This window comes from Watersipora subatra, chromosome 8 (genome assembly GCF_963576615.1).
Source record: "Watersipora subatra chromosome 8, tzWatSuba1.1, whole genome shotgun sequence".
NCBI lineage: Eukaryota > Metazoa > Bryozoa > Gymnolaemata > Cheilostomatida > Watersiporidae > Watersipora > Watersipora subatra.
In genome coordinates this window covers 49,982,096-50,002,707 of record NC_088715.1, presented here as the reverse complement: position 1 = coordinate 50,002,707, position 20,612 = coordinate 49,982,096, and positions in this window count along the sequence as shown.

Genomic DNA, 20,612 nt, shown 5'->3' with positions numbered 1-20,612 from the left:
TGTACATGTGATGTTGCTATGACAATATTTATAAACATTTTGACATTTTGAATTCTGGTCTTGCATATACAAGCAAGTCTCCTGATCCTGGACAGTATTAACAACGTTCCATCAACTGTAAAAGCACATAGAATAGGACAACTCCTTTTGAACGAGGTAACATTTTGAAGCTTTAAGCATGCAAAGTACAAAGAACAAAACAAACCAATAGGTAAATAGCTTTTATTTTGCACTCTCAAAAATATATGGTTTAGAGGTACATGTAACTGGATGAACTGATATACCAGCTTCATTATCACTGGCAGGTTCCGAGTCCCGTTCAAACTCTGTACACAAATAAGTCAGTAAATTTAGTCACTCAATTTTTAGAAAATTTGTTATGGTGACCCAAGCCCTGATTCTCACCCAAGTGTACGTAGTGTTATTATGGTAGTACAGAGTACATACATGTGTGTAATAAAAAAGTTTTTTTTAACCATTGATGTGGGTCATATACTTTTTTCAAAACAGGCTTCATTGTGTGCTGTCATTTAAAAAAATTGAAATCAAACTTAATTTTTATAAAGTTTTATTTATTATTTAGTTGATTTCATTAGTTTGCGGTAGCAACAGTAGTAGGCTCTGACCTATTGTGAACGTTTGGGGCTAAAAGAACCTACATGTACCTGAATCACTATCTCAGTCTATTTCTGAGCCTTCATTACCAAAAACTTCAACGAGTTTGTTATTAAAAACTAGTCACCAGCCATTTTCATCTCTTGGTCTGTTTTAAATGCCCTCAGTATTTTGGTGGTATCTTGAGAACTCCTAGTTTAATCATTTTAAAACTTTGCATTTATACTAAGAAGGCTCAAAATTTGGTAGTTCGGCTGAGTAGTTATGTTACCGCCTCTACGCTTACAGAATTTTCACTAATGCACACATTTTCTTTCAATAGATGTGCACGGGAATGCTTCTACACTTAAGGCCGATTCACACTATCACTCAAATCGACGATTAGCGATGGGCTGCGGTGACGTCATTTTTGTGATGAGCGGTCAACGCAATCGCTGCGAGCGACGATGCGATGGAATTTCAACATGTTGAACTTTGACACCGATGATCGCAACTATCTGCATATTGATTGGCTGTTTGTGGACGGCATCTGATCCAATTTCAACAGTTGTGAAGATCAAGGTCAATGTCATTTGGCAAGCATGGTGAATAAGTATGCACGTGGCGAGTTAATCATCAGCTTTGTCAAAGAGTACGCGTGTTTATATGACTTTAGTTCATCTTCATCTAAAAAAATCCAAGAGCATGAAGATGAAGGCTTTTAATCAGATAGTTGTACAGATAAGCAAACAGCTCAGTAAACCTGAAGGTGCTTAGTATACAAGTCTTGTTTGCGAGTATTGCTTTCACCAGATAATATAAAAATTCATTAAATATCTTATTATGGGTTTGGGCTGTTGCACGAAGCATATAAAGTAGCTTTGTAGGATTTCTTCTGATATATCGCCACTTACTATAATTCATGTTGTTAATATTTTGCAGGTGTCGGTATCCAAAAGCGCTGGAAGGATATCAGAGATACATTTTCGTCGTACGTGCGCGAAGAAAAAAACGCAAAGAAGAGTGGTAGGGGGAAAACACCAATAATAACATGGCCACTCTGGGAGCATTTGCAATGGCTAAGAGGTAACAACAAGAAAAAATTGTAAGTTAATATATTGTTAATTTTTTTATAAGTTTTGTTTATAAAATTGTGGTCATTGTTTGTGGTTCAATTGTTTTTCAATTTGATTTTAGGACACAGAGTAACTACCAAGTAATGATGTCGCATCCATTATAGGCAATCTGCTCTGAAGCAGCTATAATAGAGAGCGTTGAGTGCCCTTCCACCTTAGCCTCCTTAAGCAGCCCTCCTGCTGCTTCATCTGCACCTTCATTTTCATCTGCACAAACACCAAGGATGCATGATATGCTACCAACCAAAAGAAGGAGAACTGCAGAAAATTAAGAAGACCCATTCCAGTAAGCATATGTAAAACACTAAAAGTTGTGAAGTATGCGTAATTTATGGGATCCTTGTATCCAAACTCGAACTCACATGCACATCACTGTTTGATTTTACAGAATGCAATTCCAAGCCTTTTCTAAGACAATCGAAAAAAGGATTGCACAAGAAGAACAAGAAAAGGATATTAATTATCACTTCGAAATGGAGGTTGCAGGATACCTCAGAAAAATTCCACCGTCAAAAGCTCTCATGACAAAAATAAAAACTCTGGATGTTGTAGCAAATGAAGGAGATGATGAAGGAAATGATGAAGCACTTCCAGTTTCATATTTAAATATTTTCAACTCTAACTAGATTATTTTATATCTTTATCTTATATTTTATATACATTTGTATTTGGGCGTGTTCATAAATAATGATAGGACACTTAGAGTTATTTGATGCCAACTACACACGCACATTTGCTCATATTAAAAGATTCTTTGAATTAATCGATGCAGTATTTTCTTGGCTTCGAGGTAATCCTTAAACTTTACTGCTTTCAAAATAGCAGTTCCAGAGCTATGAAGCGCAACATGCGTAAACGATGGGACAACATCACAAATATCCCATCATTTACGCATGTTGCAATTCACAGCTAACTTTAGATACTTTATTAGATAATTTTATCAGCGCACAGGATACCGCTGCACGCAAATCTCAGACCCCAACTGTGCATGATGGTTGGTACTGTCTCCACGCATCACTGCTCACAATTATAACGCTGATCACGCATGGTGTTATCAACTCAGCTGAATACGGAAATGATAAATTACCTTTTCTCCTTTTACACTTACATAACTTGTGCCTTTTCACGGTTTCTTTCATACCATATTCACGTGCTCCTACAGCTCAGCGCTCATAACCACAAGACCACAAACCCAATCTATATTGAATTACATAGGCAAATATTATCTATGCATGCTTGATCATCAATTGTTACTCTACTCTCGTGATCTTTCATCTTGTTCAATCTTTCTGTGCATTTATATATACTGTACCTCAAAAAAGGTCAACAGGTATAGTGGCTGTAAAATGTTCTACAGTGATCAATTTAGATAGCAAGATTATGGTCCAATTCTTGGTATGGTATTGCAAACAAACTTGTGAAACTAGTAGTTATGGAGCAGCGTATAATGAGCTGCCTCCATAAGTTTACAATGGCAGAGGCAGTATGACAGCTTTAAAAATTATTACAATACTGTAGTGTCTTAGTTCCCACATATTGTATGTTTTCATTAGCATGCCGAGAAAACCATTATGTTGGCCATTATGTTTAGTCAGCCTATTTACCTTGGTTGCATTATTGTCTCATCAAGTTTTATGGCACATTGTATGCCTTGGATATATGTACATAATACAGTTCTTGTATAGACAGCAACCAAGCAAGTGCCTCTCTAGTTCTGATTATCATGCACAATATTGGCGACGAGGATTAAACTAACTCTTTGATTAAACCATTGGATTACATACCGCTGATCTGCGATAGAGACTGTCTACTGACCATGGCTATGGCTATGGCAGGGCTTCCAGCATTTTCAGAGGGAGAGGTGGATGGTTATGTAGAAAGGCTAAACAGTTATTTCATTGTCAGCAAGACTAAAGATGAACACAAAGTGCATGTGTTGGTCGCGGGTCTACCTGCAGGCACGTATGGTGTACTGAGGGACTTGTGCAGTCCAAGAATGCCTAGTGAGATGGCTTTCGATGAACTGACAAAACTTCTCAAAGATCATTACGGAGGCTCTACAAATCCTATATTAGAGCGCCAGAAGTTTAGGCAAGTGGAGAGGAGGCCAGATGAGAAGGTAAATGAATACGTAGTAAGGCTAAAAAAAGCAGCGAGAGGGTGTGACTTTAAAACAAATCTCAGCGAAAACCTTGTCGAACAGTTTCGAAGAGGTATCAACCATTCTCACATTGCTTCATGTCGAGTTAGAATACCTAATGATAAACAGTTTGACTTAGACACAGTGCTTAAGATGGCTGTAGAGGCAGAGTTGTATGCTGATGGTAGTAGTGGCACAGCGAGTAAAGACAAAACTGAAATCCTATCCGATGGTATACACAGGATTGGTAACACAATCAATCGTCAGCCTCGACAGGGTAAAGACAAAGATGTCATCTGCTTCCGGTGCAACCGCAGAGGTCATATTGGAAGTGACCCATCCTGTCAGGCTCGAGGTAGAACTTGTAACACTTGTAAAAGACGAGGGCATTTCTCGGGCTCGAAATACTGTACAAACAGCTCATCAACACAGAAAGTATGTACAGTTGGTAGTGAGGAGACAACTCCAACCGAATGTAGCAACACTCAATTTCAGGAGAATCAACTATTTACAATTGGTGAGGCATCAACGTCGACAAATTGTAGCCAACAAATAGCTGGAGTTTCAAGTGGCATGCCAAAAGTACAACTGTCTGTAGCCGGAAAGACTGTGACATTTTTGATCGATTCAGGAGCTTGCGCCAACATCATAGACATTAAGACATACGATCGGATACACAAGGATGCAACACTGATTCCTACTAGCCGTGAGCTGTTTGCTTATGGAAGTAACACTAGGCTAGAACTCAAGGGAGAAATAAACACTAATGTTGCATGTGCTGCTAATGGTAGAGTAGTGAGTACAAAACTATATGTATTTAGCAATGCTACCATGTGTTTATTGAGCTATGAAACTAATAGAGATTTAGGCATTTTGTCTATCAATGACAATGTTGTATATGCTGTTAGTGGTTGTCACAAAGATATAGTAGATAGATTTCCCAAGGTTTTTGAGGGTGTAGGGAAATTAAAGGATGTTTCTGTAAAGTTTCATGTAGACCATAGTGTGCCTCCTGTAGCACAGCCTGTACGTAGATTACCTTTTGGATATAGAGAAAAGGTTAAACAGAATTTAGACAATTTTTTAGCCAATGACATCATTGAACCAGTGGAGGGAGTGGGTACTTCTTGGGTGAGCCCACTTGTATGTGTGATGAAAGACTCTGGTGAGATTAGGCAAACCATTGACATGCGTCTGGCAAATAAGGCCATCCTTCGTGAAAGACACCCTGTCCCTACTGTTAAGGAAATGCTTGCTAGGTTAGAGGGTGCGAAAGTGTTTTCAAAGCTAGATCTCAATCAAGGTTTCCACCAAGTTGAGCTTGACCCTAACTCACGTGACATAACAACATTCATTACTCCATTTGGTCTTTTTAGATATAAACGTCTAATACAAGGTGCAAATGCTAGCCCTGAGATATTTCAGCATGTAATAAGACAGACACTGGTAGGTTTGGAAGGGGTGCAAAACTTAGCAGACGATATCATTCTATATGGGTCTAGTTCTGAAGAGCATGATAGACGACTGCACAGCCTGCTTTGTAGGTTAGAACAAGTAGGACTGACACTGAATGAAAAGAAATGTGCTTTTCGAATGTCTTCTATTAGATTTCTAGGGTTTATTGTTTCAGCTGCAGGTATCTCTGCAGACCCTAGTAAAGTTGAGTCTATAGTCAACTTTAGGCGACCAGATAATGTGACAGACTGTAGGAGTTTTCTTGGCTTGGTAAATTTTGTGGGCAGATTTTTGCCAAATCTTGCTACAATTTCTGAACCACTACGACGCATAACACACAAAGACCAGGCCTTCAAATGAACCAATGAACAGCAAAAGGCATTTGAGCTCATCGAAAATGCAATGTCACAAGCACAAACATTAGCACACTTTGACCCCCAAGCTGCTACTCGAGTTGTAGCAGATGCAAGTCCCTATGGTCTCGGTGCTATCCTTATTCAGACCCATGGTGCCTCTGAGAGGATAGTTAGTTACGGTCATAGAGGCCTCTCTGCAGTAGAAAGGAAATATAGTCAAACGGAGAAAGAGGCCTTAGCATTGGTGTGGGCATGTGAACATTTTATGCTGTATTTGTTAGGCACTGAGTTTGAGCTAGTGACTGACCATAAGCCCCTTGACTTTATTTTTAATAGTACATCGAGTAAACCAACCCCTAGAATTGAGCGGTGGGTACTAAGGCTGCAGTCATTTAGGTATAAGGTAGTCCACAAACCAGGAAAATGTAATCTTGCCGACCCCCTGTCTAGACTGAGCATCTCAACCAATGCAGAGTACATAGGGAAGCAAAGCATAGCCTCAGTTGTAGCCGATCAATACATAAACATAATTGCTAGGGAGTCTGTACCATGTGCTCTAACATGGAGTGAAATTGCCTCAGCGACTAAGGACTGTCTAGAGATACAGTCAGTTATTAGAGCTGTTGAGCATAGTGATTTTAAGAGTTGTGCGCTCTCCTATCAGAGTATCAAAGGAGAGCTGAGTGTGTGTGATGGTGTGCTACTACGTAATAACAAGATTGTTGTGCCGCTAAGCCTTAGACCTAGGTGTGTTGAACTAGCTCATGAGGGCCACCAAGGCATAGTGAAGTCAAAACAAAGACTGAGATCCAAACTGTGGTGGCCTAAAATGGATTATGACGCAGAAAAGTTCTGCAGAAAATGCATTGACTGTGTAAAAGTGTCCGCCCCAGATCCTCCAGAACCGATGTCAATGAGCAAGTTTCCTAGCAAGCCATGGCAGCAGCTAAGCTGTGACCTCTTAGGCCCATTACCTGATGGAAGGTCAGTGATTGCTGTTATTGATTATTACAGCAAATACTTTGAGTGCGCATTCCTTAGATCCACTACTGCAGACAAAGTTATTGAGTTCTTAGATACAGTATTTTCAAGGTTCGGGTTCCCTGACAGCCTTAGAACAGACAATGGCCCACAGTTTGTGTCAGATGTCTTGCGGAAGTATATGCATGACTGTAGAATTCGGTGGGTGTCTACAACACCTCTGTGGCCCCAGGCCAACGGTGAAATAGAAAGGACCAATAGAACATTACTGAAAACTTTAAAAATTGCAAAATTGAACAACCTTGATATGTCAGTTGAGCTGCGAAAGTTTCTCATGGCATACCGCTCAACACTCCACTCGTCTACAGGTGTTGCACCTTATACACTGCTGTTTGGTAGAGACATGAAAACAAAGCTGCCTTCCGTGCAGACTACTAGTGCTGACATTGACAGGACATTACATGATAAAGCAGCAGATAATGATGCATTGAAAAAGTTGTCATCTAAGCTCAATGTGGAAGGAAAAAATGGGGCAGTCAAAAACCAAATCACAGTAGGTGACAGTGTCTATCTAAAACAACCAGAACAAAGCAAACTAGATGCAAACTTTGGTAATGAAAAGTTCTACGTCACAGGAAGGGTAGGGTCAGAAATTGTATGTGAGAATGCTGAAAGTGGTAGTGTAGTGAGACGAAATGTGTCTTTTGCGAAGCGATGTGTAGAATCTAACGATCACAACTGCGCCCAGTCTGGCCAGTCTGAATCCCTCGGGGGTGGGTTTGCTAGGAAGTGCACTCAAACCCAACCACTGGTTCAAAGGTCAAGGGCTCCATCTCTTAGGTTTGGCAATCCTGTATCACACTGAGGCTCATGTAGTAGTAGTGTTTATAAACACAGTTATACATTTATATCTTCATATTTTAGCTTAGGTGTGCTGCAATTAGATTTAGCTGATGCTTACTTGACATTTATGGTGAATGGTTTTGCAATGCTGTATATCAAATTTTAAATTAGCCAGTTGAGTGAAATTAAATGCTATTACATTTACTGTGTTTATTTTCCAAAGAAGGAAAGGATTGTAGTGTCTTAGTTCCCACATATTGTATGTTTTCATTAGCATGCTGAGAAAACCATTATGTTGGTCATTATGTTTAGTCAGCCTATTTACCTTGGTTGCATTATTGTCTCATCAAGTTTTATGGCACATTGTATGCCTTGGATATAGGTACATAATACAGTTCTTGTATAGACAGCAATCAAGCAAGTGTCTCTCTAGTTCTGATTATCATGCACAATAATACACAAATTATGCTTTTGGGTGAATAATTTCTAAACGATGTTTAACAGTAAATGCATCATCTGGTATGACCGTGAAAGTGTTTTTGGAGAATGAGTACAGCAGACTACAAAGTAACGTAGACAATGATTAGTAAAACGAAATGAATGCTGTCAATTGGTAGTAGTAAAACTATGCAAGACTAACAAGGGTATTGACTCACAAAAGCTTCTTAGCATTTACATTGTTAATTTGCAAAACAGGATGAGTTACGCAAAAAACAGGATGAAGATATCATCTCAAGAGATTATATCAATAGACAAGTATGACTAAGTACTACCTCGCATTTTGAGCAAGTGAGCTAGAAATAAGGGAGTCTAAAAATAAGCCTTTGATTCAATGATTATATAATACACATCTCTGATGTCTTATAGTTGAATTACTTGCTGCGCAGCTGTAAAAAGCAATTCATGGACTTGGTCTATGGTCCAACGGTTAACGCGAAAAAAAAACTTGCTGTCGCTCCCAACTTTTTCCAACAAGGCATAGTCATTGCATAATCGATAGAAGCAATGCCAACAATGCTTTGTATAAAAGCAAGAATAAAAAGTGGTGCTTTAGTCTTATACCTCATTGCTAATCATAGAAGAAGAGCTATCAAGAGAACGTATTAATAAGTTGCAGAAGGAGCTCACAAAGAATCGAAAAATTTTTCGTAAATAGTTGAATAAAAAAAGAATGTAAGTATCAATCAAATAAAAATATATATTTGAAACATTTTATGTTGTAGGATAAACTAGAAAATAAATCTGTAAATTTTATGCATTCTAAGCTATCGACCAGAAAGTAAAAATCTTCTTACTTTTAAAGGAAGCAAAAAAGAAGGGATGAAGCTCCATCGATCAAGAAAAGAAAGTCTATAAAGGTAACAAGTTTTTAATTATCATTAAATGTTTTCTTATTTATTATGTAAATACAAGTAACAGTTGTTGAAACTGATAGCATACCAAATTTAGGTTAAATACAGATATTTGTTCATAGAATAAGTTTGCTTACCATTATTTATTGAACTGTTGTCATTTTTTAGGAAAGAAGCTACCTGATCAGAGAGCTCAACCCAGAAAACAAGACCTCTAGCTCAAAAAGTTGGGGAGTCATCCAGGCAGCGAGTGAGTTTAAATTATTTATTTCAAACTTGAAACCTACTATTACTCACGATTTTAAGTGTAAAACACAATTACATGTGCAAAGTTACAAAGTTGATTACTATACCAAGTGCAGCTTATTACGGGCAATATGAACCACGCAAAGATATGCCTGATACTATGTGCATGCAGTTGTAGGGGTAACGGGGGCGTTTTGGTCATAGGGGCGCTTTGGGCCACCCATATATTGAGCATTTGTTGGAGTTATCATCTTTTGATAATATGAGAGGAAGCGATGTCGTAGATCAGCCATACTGGTTTCTATCAGCTAAAACAAGATAGGCTAACACAAGTTAGTTTCAACCTGTTGTTGTATGAAAAACTTCATCATTGGAACTATTTGAATCACATTCCCCCGTCTAATATGGATACAAATTGGGTTGAACTGTATTATTATTTTGATGTATCTTTTGCTGGTTTCTTTGCTTTATATAATGTATAACTTTCATACAAAATGAGCTGTGCAAAATTTTCATTGGCAACATGGCATAGAGCACTTTGGGTCGCATGATTTGGGGCACTTTGAGCCGTGGCCAAAGTGCCCCAGGTCAATTATATTTGGAAACGTACTTTTATTTTAGCTCATTTCATTTTGTATCATCACCATCTGTTAATAATGAACCTATTGTTGGTTTAGTATATTACAAAGATGGGTCGAAACTACCAAATTATCTCCCGATACTACGCCCGCTGATGTAATGCGTACAGCTGTACGAATGGTAATAGAAGAAAGACATTCTGTTCAACATGTGTCTAAAGCTCTCTCCATACTACGCACCTCTTTAGCCAGATATGTAAAAGAAAGTAAGTCTTGCAGTAAAACAGAGGTAAGGAACTATCACAAAACAACTTCAGCATGGAAGGTAATCACTAACACTCAAGAAAACATGCTTAAGGGCTACCTTATTACAGCTGGTAAATACCACAATAGTTTGACCAAAAAACAATGCCAAGAAGTGGTGTGACAGTATGCCAAAAAACTGGGTTGCAAATATCCGGCTGTTTGGAATAAAAACCAATGCGCAGAAAAAAAACTGGATAAGCGGATTTATGAAACGACACCTTAAATTTACAATTCATAAACCGGAAGCGACTAGCCTAAGTCGTGGCACAAGTTTCAACAATAAAACATCAACGATTTCTTTGACAATCTGGAAGAAGTTGTTATATGGGTAGTTAAGGAATTTGCTTTACTTGAATACCACACTAACATCAATGATTAATAACTACCAGTTCCACTTCAATCTAAACTATGCTGTTATGGTTGATTAGGCTCAGGCAAGCCGCCTTGTTTGTTGTGGTTGTCAAGAGTGGAGAGTTCAATTAATAGGACTTGACCCAGATCTTTAGTGCAAATCTAACTATGCTAAACCTCAGATGTTGATGTAGCAATAGAAATATCCTTTATTCTTATGAACCAAAACCTAATACACAAGTAGCAAAAATCTAAAATATAAGAATGATAACGAGTAGTAAAAGCCAACTTAAGCTCTGTCTTGTACGTCTACAAGTGTCACTGTCAAAAGAGGATGAGCTAATAAAATAATTCGCTTTTATAGGCATGTATGATAGCCTGAGGACGTGTACATATAATTTTCGTGTAATATTTTATGTTGTAGGAGTAAGTCCATTGGAAGGGACTGTCTTTGGGTACGTCATCTGAAGAGCGCTGATTTTGTGGGTTGGGTACCAGGATTGCGCAATATTGCTTTTGTTGGCGCTGTACATACGTTGGAGAAAAGTACTGGATAAGGGTGAGGGTAAGTTCAGTTATTTTCAGCGATGCTTGTTGTCTCTACTTCCCTTTGGCGGTTCCCCTGACGGGTATTGACGGTTCCTCTGACGGGTATTGACGCATTTTCTATGATTGATGTCTTTTCACTTTGGTGTTTCCAACTAGTGAATCCTTTGATTTTTTCTAGCGGTCCTGCTGCTTGTGGGTATCACATGCTTATCCTGTGGTCTGGCTACATCCCCATTAGTATCTTGTTTTTGCAGTATCTCCATACAATATTTCTCCTGTTGTGAAAGAACGATATGTCTTCATATCGGTGTCTCGTGATGAGGCTGCTGCTGGCGTAAGGGTAGTCGAGTATGTATCAGAAAAGTAAAAGTTATAAAACTAGAATAGCAATATTTAAATCTAGTGTACCAGAATTAATAAAATTTGAATTTGCAATTAATAAAACCAAAACCGTGAGTTAAAATACAAAACCATTAAAAGTATTAAAAGTAAAACATAAGTTTTTTTTCCAAAGCATTAAGGCATATGTTAGTAGTAAGAGTGTATGGTTGTTAGTTTGCCATACGATTTAAGCGAGTGTCAATTGTCATTTCGGAATCGTATATTACTGTCCTGGTGTTTGTGTTGCGTCTCCCTTGCAAAGTAAACGGGTCCTCCCATATGTCGGTATGTACGGGTGGTTGTAAGCGGGCTGTAGTCATTGGTATTATGGTCGGGAACGAAGGCTAAATCTTGAAATAGAAACTTCATATAACATTATAGCAAAAACTGGCGTGCCTGTCAGAATTCTAAAACCACAAAAATACATGCCATAACATGCATGACTCAGTTGTGTGTAATACATTTTCATTCTCCACTGCTGGAGCTACCTACAAAGAAATTTGTACCAAGCATCTGTGTTCATCACTAACCTGTCTTATTCTAAAAATAGAAAGCCATAATAGAAGTTAAAAGTTTTAAATGAGTTCCTTTTTTGGTATGTGCCGTGTCTATTTCACAATAAAGTTGATCCTAAAAAACTCAAAAGTCAATTTTTTCGTTACATGAAGTGAGGCACGCCACCTATTTCCTACAGTGGCCATAGATAGCTTCCATCTCAAAGTTATGTGAACCATGGTGTGGTTAATTAAATTGGGTAATCAATCAGCCACTATCCAAGATTGATAAAACCATACGGCATGCTGTACCTGTCAAGGAAAAATAGTTGCAGAATGCTGGTAACTAATATATCACATTTAGTGGTAAGGGATGGGTAGTTATCCAGAGCCATTAGAGACAGTAGGATATAAATACAGCGTGGAAATTTTTAACAGCATTTACAAATAAACATGGCAAGTAGAACATTCGCAAATGCGGTCATAGCTGAATTCTTGGCATTTGTGAGGTAGGTTGGGTAGAACAGTAAGCAGACAACTGTGGCTTCAAGCCGAACATTATTATTGTTAAGGTACTCACCAGTCATATGTGGATCTGTATTCTGTATGTGACAGGCTCAATGAGATCGCTGAGCAAGAATTCTCAGGCGGTCAAGGGCATCCTACTACTGCGGAGGCCTCTACCCACACTGAGGCCACCTCATCGAGGCTGACTAGGCCAATGCACAGGGTTGTGCCGGTGGCCAATCGGAGGCTGGCGAGGGTGGTGCCAATCCGGATGATGAAGCGTACAAAGGAGCGGAGAGAAATGTTCCTCCGTTACTTGGATAAACAGACCAGGTGAGTTTTAAAGCAGCTGTGTGCCTGTTAATCAACTTTTGGTTTCTGGGTCCATAGTTCGGTGGATGTTCTATGTCTCCATTTTAGGTTACAAGCTGTAAGAGCCCTTTCAGCGGGAAGGAGAGCTCCGATGAGGAGGGTCTGGAGGGTCCTCCAGAGTGTGACCCAGAATGTCTGGCCAGGATAAGGCGGGGCTATATCCGGTGCGTTCACGGAGCTCGCCACTGCTAGGAAGGGTGGGGACAATCCGGATGATGAAGCGTACGATGGGGAGGTGAGAAATGCTCCTCCGCTACTTGGATGAGCAGGCCAGATGGGTTTTAAAGCAGCTGTGTGCCTGTTAATCATTTTCTGGTTTCTGGGTCCATAGTTCGGTGGATGTTCTATGTCTCCATTTTAGGTTACAAGCTGTAAGAGCCCCTCTAGCGGGGAGGAGAGCTCCGATGAGAAAGGTCTGGAGCGTTCGCCAGGGTGTGGCCCAGAATGCCTGGTCAGAATAAGGCGGGGCTATATCTGGTGCGTTCACGGAGCTCGCCTGTGCTAGGAATGCAGGCAATGTCCCATCAAGATGTCTGGTGGGAGTGCGCCAGTGGGGTGTAGCTCTTCCATCACTTTATCTCTATTTATCTCCGGCTCTAGCTTGAGCTCTGGCTCTCGCTCTCTCTCCCTCTCTTCCCAAGAGCCTCTTAGACGCTTTCCCATCTGCCTGCTGAGGAGCCTTTCTCTCTCTTCTCTACCGATGAAGCCTCCTTCTCCTTCATCAGCTGAGCCTCTTCTACACCACTATCTGAACTGTTGATACTCTCTACATATGGCCTCTCACGACTCTTGTTTGACTGCCGAAACTCACAGCTGTACAAGACTGATCAACAAGCATAGACAAACGTTCGAGTAAGGATATAATTTTTATTAGTTTTTTCAATTGTTTGTCATTAATATTATTGTTTTAGAATGTTGTTAGTTGTGTATTTCATTGTTTGGCTTATAAAATAAAGAAGTAAGTTTGACTGGTAATAATTAGTATTGCTTACAATAGCTCAACTCCTTCACTATACCTGAACCAGTAATAATTAAATTAGTTCCCACAAGCTAAGTGAAAGTACACAAACTAAACAGTCAAAATAGAATAATATAACAAGCAAATTCAACTCTGATGTTGTGTGTGAATTTGGATTAATTATGCATAACATAATTTCTCCACAACCACACATAACAAAGTTCAAAGAAGATGTGGATTTCAAACAAAAGACATCTAGAACATGGATGACACCGCGCTGACAACAATTCACAAACAACCTAAAGTAATCGCTGAAAAAATCCAGGCTAGTTACGTCTGTAGAGTGTATATATTGTAGAGGCATGTTGACAACGATGATTGCAGCGGTCAATGCAGGAGGCGGCTTCATCCCACCAATGATGATTTTGCCTAGGGTTAAATACATGTACAAACCATATGTGATGGCTGGGCCAAGTCCTGGTACACTCGGTGCAACAAATCATTTGGGTAGGACAAGTGCTGAACTATTTGTTCTGTGGCTGAAGCATTTTTTTTAAATTCGCGTGCTATGATCGAAAAACCTGTCCTTCTACTCATGGACAACCATGAGAGTCATACGTTCATACCCGCTTTAGATCTGGCAAAAGAAAATCGTGTGGTGTTACTTAATTTTTCACCTCACTGCTCGCACAAGCTACAACCGCTAGATGTATCCTTTTATGGGCAGCTGAAGCAATACTATAATGATGCCTGCAATGGTTGGCATCTAAAACATCTTGGATATACTTTGAATAATAACCATATGGCTCACCTGTTGGGTGTGGCATTGCCCAAAACATTCTCATCCAGGAATACTATGTCTGGATTCAAAAAGCCAAAAATCTCTCCCTTTGACGAAAATGCCTTTTCTGATTACGAAATCCTTGGCTCGTACGCGACAGACTGACCTGCCCCTGCTTTCATGTCACCGCCAACAGATCAACCTGTTGCCTCAACCTCTGGATCAACAGGTGCACCTGAGCCACCAAATGATCAACTTGTTCCCTCAACTTCTGCATCAAAAAGTTCATCTGAAATTCCATCTACACCTGATAATTTAGGAAAAGTGGTGCCTGAAATCATCACTCCAGAGGATATCCGACCCCATACTAAAGCTGGGCCATGAAAAAATCCTGAACGATGCAAAAGAAAATCGACATCTATTCTAACAAATACTACAGTGAAGTAGCACCGAACTCTCAAAGCGGAAGAGCGAGCTATAAAGAAAACGAAAGGCAGAAAGGTAAGGGTTTCATTTCAAATAAGTGGTTGAAAAATGAAATAACATACTTAATAGCTCTACTGTTACTATTTATTATTATTATATAGCTGCACAATGTTTCACTTTAGATTACGAAGAGGGCAATTCCTGAAGAGGACAGCTCAAGGGAATGCAACAACGCAGAAGCTGAACTAGCCAAGCAATTAGAACGTGACAGTGGAGAGCCAGATAGTGGCGATGAAGTAATGCCAGATTCTAAGGCCATCACCAGTAGCGCCGTAAACATCTCTGATTATGTACTGGTGGCTGTGCACGGAGCCAGATCAAGGAAAAACTACGTCACAATGATTACAGCTAAATCGGAAAATGATGCAGAAGTAAAAAATTTTCTTCGTGTCTGGGGTGGTCAGTTTATAAAGCCTAACACTAAAGATCAATCTATAGTAGACATCAAAGACATCGTATTACTATTGCCTTTTCCTGCCGTCACTGGAGGAACAAAAAGAACTCCGGAAAGACTGAGTTTTCCGATTGATCTATCGGAGTATTTTTAAACTAACTTTTGTGTACTAGATAGCATCAACAGCATCTAACAGCCCTAATTAATACGCATTGTATCTTACATAACACCTATTTTCGTTGAATTTTAAGTTTTTGTTTTCATTTCAGTTTAAATAAAATCATGCAAATAGCATCAAACATTACCATGTGGCCAAAGTGCCCTGCCCCCTAGTCCAAACTGCCCCAATCCCGAGGCACTTTTGGCCGTTCACATACAGCTTTTTGTATATATTCTTTTACACAAAACTGGCTCACTTGCTCACAAAAATTTCACAACAAAAGTTTATCTAAAAGCTCAAAAGAAGAATAAGATGATATAGTGAAAGGTGCATATATTGATTCAAACGATACGTACTCTGCAAGTAAATTGGCAGTTTGCAAGGTAGATCTAACCACTTTCACATTGTCGTACCAGAACAACACTGAAATATATATCAAACTTGCTGTATATACAGGCAGACTGCAAACTTTTGGTCAAAATAAGCAATTGCTATACTAATTAAAAAAGAAGTTTTAGAAAAGCTGCAAAAATTCTTCGGGAGTTTGCTTGGAAGGAACAAAACATTATCAATTTCTAGAAAAAATGAGGCTGTATGCATGAGTGTGTTTCCAATCAGTCCAAAACAGTGAAAAGCAAAAGTGACTAAATTTATGCGAAAATGGTAAGCCACGATTGATTTTACTTGATGAGCTTGATCAGAAAGCTGGTGGGTTTGAAGTGGTGCTCTAATCTGGAAAAATTTTAAAGAAAAGTAAAAGAGAATATGAATGAGAGGTGCACGTCGTTGAAGCAAAGTTAACAAATTTGGCACTTGGACATGAAGGTTAATTTTGTGTGTATCGGATGTACCAAAAATCCAATTTCTTTAGAGACTGAAAAAGCTTGTGTATGTTTCAGTTTGGCACTACATATTTGTGCTAATTGCCGATGACTTATGTGCACAACTTATTTCTGATTTTAATATACACTCTGGTATAGTCTCTGCTATCATACTGCTATGAACAGTGGTTGTTTACTCTAATCTTTCTATTAATAAATGCTCTATATTATATCTTCTGCAAATATATGGTATATGATAAGTGGATATGATTGCTGCACGATATATATATACTGTTGCATATACTGCATATACTGCAGTATATATGCGTATACTGTTGAAAATGGTACTGTAACCTTTTCTATGACCTTACATCATTATTGTCCCTTACATGTATGTTTAGATACCTAATATTTTGGTAAGCCAGTTCTTGTATATATAGCCATCGCACCAATGTCTTCAGATGACCTGATATGCCAATCTGTTTGTACTCATTATGCAATCAATGACCACCCTGTCTGTGCGGCAAAGGCTGTCAGTTGTTGTCTGGATTTTGACAAATAAAGTTGTTTTACTTGAGAAAAGATATCAACGGATATACATTTTACAACCCATAATTCAACAGGTTATGGGCCCAGGACACAATGGTTTCAGAAAATAGATAATAGATAAATTTAAATTAAATAGATAGAATAAATTTAATAAACAAACTAACAGCTCAGATAATAGCTACCTTACGTGGAAGTTTCAAACCAAGCATCTTCTGCTTTCAAAAGGACTACTCAGAGTTATACATGAGATCGAATTTGAACTTACATCAGAGTCTGAAGAGGTTAGTTGCCTACAATAGATGTAAGAAGAAAGCTTTTTCTCAACTCGCTCTAGGTGTAAGTACAGAATTAGTTTATTTTATATCAGATTGTGAAGATCTAAAGGATGCTTGGAACATGCTAAAAAAACACCTTGATAGGGATACGGTGGCCAATAAACTATTCCTTAAAAACCAGTACTCTCGATCAGTGATGAAAGAAAGTGATTCCATGTCAAATCACCTCAAACACCTCAAATCAGATAAGCTTGCCGCTGTAAATGCTCCAAAATCTGAAGAAGATCCGGTGGTTACACTTCTTAGCAGTCTACTTGATAGTTTTGATAATTTTGTCACGAAGGTTCAATCAGAGGTACCTGATAAGTTCAAACAATTTCTGGCTCAAACTGCCAGTATTAATCAGAAAGTAGGTACGCTGATGGAGCAGGTAGGTAGGTTAGGTAGGTATGCTTAGGTTTGATAGAGTGGCTGAATACATGTCAAACACGTTCAGAGATTATTTGACTTCACAAAGCATCAAGTTAGAAGTAATTGCACCTGAAAGTGCTCAACAGAATGGGGTAGCAGAATGAATGAACTATACTCTATGTGAAGCAGCTCGTACAATGATGTCACATGCTAACCTCCCAAAAAATTTTGGGCTGGGGCTGTTCATACTGCTGCTTATGTTCGTAATCGTTTTCCCACGGGCGCTCACAGTTCTGGAACGCTGGCATGGAATGAAACCTGACTTGTCAAAACTTTGTGTCTTTGGGTGCATGGCATATGCATATATGTATCACTGTAAAAACTTGACAAAACTGTGAAACATTTAGATTTGTTGACTAGAGTATTTAATCTAAAGCATGAAGAGTGTGGGATGAAGGCACTAGTACTGTGGAAAAACAAAGTGATGTGGTATTCAATGAAGAAGACTTTGGCTCGAACAGAAGATCAGTACCACAATCGCATTTGATTCAAATGAAGTGTCACCCTCTGATCAATCAACAGAAGCCAAAACTGAACCTAAACCAGTTCATATCCGCCATTCATCTGCTAAGTCCCATCTACCACAAGTGCGTTATGGAATCAATGAGTTTGGTCAGCATGTAGCTTATCATGTGAATGGCGTGTAATCATCTCACTCCGAGCAATGGATAGATGTTGCTAATACTGAATACCAATCACTCTTAGAAAAGGAGACATAGGTTTAGTAGAATTACCAGCTGGTAGAAAACCATGCATCTGGTTCCCAGATGGGAAATCGAACCGCGGCCACAGCGGTGAGAGCACCGGATCCTAAACTTAAACTAAAACCCTTGCTGACAATTTTTATAAAACTTTAAGTGGGAGTGTAATGTTCTTTGACAATAATTGTAAAGTTTTATGACGTCAACCTTGGCTAACTTGTTTATCATCAGCTAGCTGCCAATTCAAGAATATAATGATATAACAACAGGTGCAAATCAGCCTGCAACCAGGTGCAATTCCTTATTGCTGCCAATTCATATTCAAATGGACAACCACAAACTGCAAATGTTTACCTTAGTAGGATTCACCACTCTTCAGCCTCTTCTTACCTTTAAAAATACTACTGTAGATGTTTTTAGTATTGCCTTACAAAGTGAAAAATTAAATGAAATCACTGCTGCCTTTATATTGTCACTACTTGCCATACAATGATTCTCCTCCAGTTTTATATACATATCCAACAACAGTTTTCTTATTCATTTCGTATTATATTCTTAGAAAGTGTAGACTTCTTTATAGTTGACATAGTTCTTTTCTTGTTGACATTTTTATGTGATTTCGCAGAGAGAACGTAGGAGTCACTTGCGATATTTGCACAATGTTTCATCAGTTTAGAGTTTTCCCTAAACACATAGACTACCTTCAATTTTCGCGGTTCATTAAAGACGGTGAAGTGAAAAAAGTGGTAGAGTGAATGATGTGATAGGCCTATTTGAAATCTTTCTCTAACATCTGCTATGATAGATTACAGTTACTTTACACGAAAATATTTTCCAAACTTGAAAAGGCTAGACTCACAGTTATGGAGAAAGAGTCTCATGCAAAAGATGGAATTGCTATGAGTGAAGTTGAAAGGCATTATGATGGATTACATGAAGAACTAGATAACTGTTTAAAAGATTTGGTGTGCTTCGGTTTTCAAAGCAAGTCATTCGATATTCCTATGATGAAAAAGCATTTCATTAGATATTTCCTAGAGAGCAACACAAAAATTGATATAGCGATTAAAATAGGTAGCAAGTATAAGATGATACAAACATGACAGCTGAGGCTTTTGGACATAGCCACATACAGAATGAAGGTGCAATTATTCGATGCAACCTCCTCTCCAGCTTGCGCGACCTACGGCCTCCGTAAGTTCTGCGACATAAGTCCCAACACTAACTCTAAAGCAAATTCATTTATCAAACAGGATTTTTACATGGACGATGGATTAATTAGCTTTCCTGACTCTAACTCCGCAAGAAGTATGATTCGTGATGCCATATCAATTTGCAAAGAGGGCAATCTTTGCCTTCACAAGTTTTCTTCCAATTCATCTGATTTTCTTCAGTCTCTCCCTGAGTCTGAGAGAAATATTTAAGACACAAAAGCCCTAGATCTGGACAGTGACTGCCAACCAATGGAAAGTTTGGACAAGTCAGTTACCTTAGACTCGTCAATACCAAAGCAAAATTCATTGTTCTCTGCTCATGAGCAATGCTTGAGCAGCCCAATTGAAACCAGTCACTCATCAGTTACGTTAACACAGATATCTGGCCTTTTTAAAACAGAAATCAGCTTGGATGTTACCGAAACTGTAAGATAGAGGTCGAATACAATTTAATAGCACTTTATTTTCTCTATCTTACGACATTCATATTGTTCACATAAACTAAGAGCAAATAGCCATGGAAATCTCCTCTATTAGGCAAAAACAGGGGGAGTCAGTAAAAGAATATTATGAGCGATTTAGGAAGATTGTGGCAAACAGCAGTAGTGGGGAAGAAAACCCTTTCATCCTTTTGCATTTTAGAATGGGATTAAAACCCAAGATTAGGGAAAGCATAACGGCTTTGCAAGGAAAGACGCTAGCCGAATTATTGAAAGCGGCTGTTAGCGTAGAAACAGGCTTGCAAGCAGAGCAAGCGGTGGCACCCGCTAAGGTAGTAGCAGCTAGTTGCGTGGGAGGTAAAAACCCTCCACAAAATAAACGTTTTGAGGTTAGAGAAAAGAAATGCTTTAGGTGTGGTAGCAATTTGCATTTAATAGGCCAGTGCAATAAAAGACAATTTGAGAGTTTTAGGGGTGGATACAATAGCTCAAACAGGGGTGGATTTGGTAGTGGTCGTGAGAGCCGACCAAATCGTGATGAGTATAGCACCAATAGCGGGGATTTGAACCAGAATTACCGGCCAGTGCAAAATGAGGGTAGGTTCCAAAGAAACAATTATAGGAGAGATCATTATATGCCCAGACAGACATTTGAGGAAGAAATGCCTCGATGGTTTAAACAATTTTTGGCATCAGCTCCCGTTGCTAATTCGGCCTGGGG